Genomic DNA, 4,113 nt, shown 5'->3' on the forward strand with positions numbered 1-4,113 from the left:
CCTTGAGAAAAGCCTTGTAATAACTCATGGTTACATCCACAAAAAGAAGCAGATGATGACAAGGATGTTTGAGAAGAATATCCAGGTAGTTGGGCTGCCCCACCCGTTGCTGGGAGCAAATGCAAGTCTGTAGTGATCAGTATCGTCCTTTTGCCAGCCCACCATAGATCTGCAGCTAGGGAGGGGAACCCTGCCCAAACAAAGGCACCGACGAGAAAACCCACACGAACCGGGCAGAGAATGGCCATAGTGCATTGCGGTTGGAACCAAAACCTACTGAGACACGACACCAAGCTAATAGCTCAGACGACGCCGCCACTGAATGCCCAAGAAGCACACCACATGGCGTTTGCAGACCCTCACGCCCAAAAGGGTACCTCCAAGAAGGTGATGATGCAGGTCGCGTTGGTGCTGCTAATCCCAGGAAGTATTAGGGTTTTTACCTGGGGAATTAGGAGGGGAGGGGAGGTACCTCGACGACTCTTCCAACAAGGTGATGACGCACTCTGGTGTTGACACTCAAGATGGCAATGGGGAGGAAACCCACCGGGTTTTACCTGCCTTAACCCATCCCATGAGAAAATTGTAAACCCGTTTCCGTCACCGTGCGCGGGGCTATTTTTTTCCCGTCCCATAAACCCATCTGGTTTTCTAAACCCACGGCGAAATCGTCATATTTAAGCAAACATTGTAGCGACAGAGAATAGCATTTCAGCAGCAAAAGGAGCATATTTCAGCAGCATAACTTGGGCAAATGTCAGCACAATACAATATTACATGGTTCAGGAGCTACAAGGGGCAGATGTCAGTAACATAACCAGAGCAAAAAGAGCAATAACAACAGCTACAAGGAGCTTTTTGTTGGAAATATGCCATAGAGGCAATAATAAAAGTATTATTATTATATTTCTTTGTTCATGATAATTGTCTTTATTCATGCTATAACTGTATTATCCGGAAATCGTAATACACGTGTGAATACATAGACCATAATATGTCCCTAGTAAGCCTCTAGTTGACTAGCTCGTTGATCAACAGATAGTCATGGTTTCCTGGCTATGGACATTGGATGTCATTGATAACGGGATCACGTCATTAGGAGAATGGTGTGATGGACAAGACCCAATCCTAAGCATAGCAAAAGATCGTGTAGTTCGTTTGCTAGAGCTTTTCCAATGTCAAGTATCTTTTCCTTTGACCATGAGATCGTGTAACTCCCGGATACCGTCGGAGTGCTTTGGGTGTACCAAACGTCACAACGTAACTGGGTGACTATAAAGGTGCACTAATGGTATCTCCGAAAGTGTCTGTTGGGTTGACACGGATCGAGACTGGGATTTGTCACTCCGTATGACGAAGAGGTATCTCTGGGCCCACTCGGTAATGCATCATCATAATGAGCTCGAAGTGACCAAGTGATTGATCACGGGATCATGCATTACGGTACGAGTAAAGTGACTTGCCGGTAACGAGACTGAACGAGGTATTGGGATACCGACGATCGAGTCTCGGGCAAGTAACGTACCGATTGACAAAGGGAATTGTATACAGGGTTGTTTAATCCTCGACATCGTGGTTCATCCGATGAAATCATCGAGGAGCATGTGGGAGCCAACATGGGTATCCAGATCCTGATGTTGGTTATTGCCCGAGAGTCGTCTCGGTCATGTCTACGTGTCTCCCGAACCCGTAGGGTCTACACACTTAAGGTTCGGTGACGCTAGGGTTGTATGAATATGAGTATTCAGCATACCGAATGTTGTTCGGAGTCCCGGATGAGATCCCGGACGTCACGAGGAGTTTCGGAATGGTCCGGAGGTAAAGAATTATATATAGGAAGTGGTATTTCGGCCATCGGGAAAGTTTCGGGGTCACCCGGTAATGTACCGGGACCACCGGAAGGGTCCCGGGGGTCCACCGGGTGGGGCCACCCATCCCGGAGGGCCCCATGGGCTGAAGTAGGAGGGGAACCAGCCCATAGTGGGCTGGTGCAACCCCCTAGGCCCACCCCCTGCGCCTAGGGTTGAAACCCTAGGGTGGGGGGTGGGGGCGCACCACATGTCTTGGGGGGCACTCCACCCCCCTGGCCGCCGCCCCCTTGGGAGATTGGATCTCCCAAGGCCGCCCCCCCTGGGGGCCTATATAAAGGAGGGCAAAGGGAGGGCAGCTACACCCTGTGCTTTGGCGCCTCCCTTCCCTTGCTACACCTCGTCCTCCTCCCGCAGCAGCTTGGCAAAGCCCTGTCGGAGTTCTGCTGCATCCACCACCACGCCGTCGTGTTGCTGGATCATCATCAACCTCTCCTTCCCCCTTGCTGGATCAAGAAGGAGGAGACGTCTCCCATCCCGTACGTGTGTTGAACGCGGAGGTGCTGTCCGTTCAGCACTTGGTCATCGGTGATCTGAATCACGGCGAGTACGAATCCATCATCACCATCCCCTTGAACGCTTCCGCACGCGATCTACAAGTGGTATGTAGATGCAAACTCACTCCCTTGACTCGTTGCTTAGATGAACTCATAGATGGATCTTGGTGAAACCGTAGGAAATTTTTTAATTTTCTGCAACGTTCCCCAACAGTGGTTTCAGAGCTAGGTCTATGCGTAGTTCTCTATTGCACGAGTAGAACACAATTTTGTTGTGGGCGTAGATCTTGTCAACTTGCTTGCCGCTACTAGTCTTATCTTGCTTCAACGGTATTGTGGGATGAAGCGGCCCGGGTCAACCTTACACGTATGCTTATGTGAGACCGGTTCCACCGACTAACATGCACTAGTTGCATAAGGTGGCTGGCGGGTGTCTGTCTCTCCTACTTTAGTTGGAGCGGATTCGATGAAAAGGGTCCTTATGAAGGGTAAATAGAAGTTGACAAATCACGTTGTGACTTTCACGTAGGTAAGAAAACGTTCTTGCTAGAACCCTAATTCAGCCACGTAAAACTTGCAACAACAATTAGAGGACGTCTAACTTGTTTTTGCAGCAAGTGCTTTGTGATATGATATGGCCAAAGTTGTGATGAATGATGAATGATCTATATGTGATGTATGAGTTGTTCATGCTATTGTAATAGGAATCACGACTTGCATGTCGATGAGTATGACAACCGGCAGGAGCCATAGGAGTTGTCTTTATTTTTGTAATGACCTGCGTGTCATTGAAGAACGCCATGTAAATTACTTTACTTTATTGCTAAACGCGTTAGCCATAGTAGTAGAAGTAATAGTTGGCGAGCAACTTCATGGAGACACGATGATGGAGATCATGATGATGGAGATCATGGTGTCAAGCCGGTGACAAGATGATCATGGAGCCCCAAGATGGAGATCAAAGGAGCTATGTGATATTGGCCATATCATGTCACTATTATTATTTGATTGCATGTGATGTTTATCATGTTTAGCATCTTGTTTACTTAGAACGACGGTAGTAAATAAGATGATCCCTTACAACAATTTCAAGAAGTGTTCTCCCCTAACTGTGCACCATTGCTAAAGTTCGTCGTTTCAAAGCACCACATGATGATCGGGTGTGATAGATCCTTACGTTCACATACAACGGGTGTAAGACAGTTTTACACATGCAAAACACTTAGGGTTAACTTGACGAGTCTAGCATGTACAGACATGGCCTCGGAACACAGAGACCGAAAGGTCGAACACGAGTCGTATGGAAGATACGATCATCATGAAGATGTTCACCGACGATGACTAGTCCGTCTCACGTGATGATCGGACACGGCCTAGTCGACTCGGATCGTGTAACACTTAGATGACTAGAGGGATGTCTAATATGAGTGGGAATTCATTCATAATTTGATTAGATGAACTTAATTATCATGAACTTAGTCTAAAATCTTTACAATATGTCTTGTAGATCAGATGGCCAACGTTGTCTTCAATTTCAACGCGTTCCTAGAGAAAACCAAGCTAAAAGACGATGGCAGCAACTATACGGACTGGGTCCGGAACCTGAGGATCATCCTCATAGCTGCCAAGAAAGATTATGTCCTACAAGCACCGCTAGGTGATCCACCCGTCCCACAGAACCAAGACGTTATGAACGCTTGGCAGACACATGTTGATGACTACTCCCTCGTTCAGTGCGGCATGCTTTA

General features: G+C 47.6%; 1 pseudogene; it reads right to left on the reverse strand.

Annotated features, from left to right (window-relative positions):
• LOC119329038 overlaps positions 1 to 4,113 on the reverse strand; it is an 88,940-nt pseudogene that overhangs the window by 6,789 nt on the left and 78,038 nt on the right.

Source organism: Triticum dicoccoides, chromosome 7A, assembly GCF_002162155.2.
Source record: "Triticum dicoccoides isolate Atlit2015 ecotype Zavitan chromosome 7A, WEW_v2.0, whole genome shotgun sequence".
NCBI lineage: Eukaryota > Viridiplantae > Streptophyta > Magnoliopsida > Poales > Poaceae > Triticum > Triticum dicoccoides.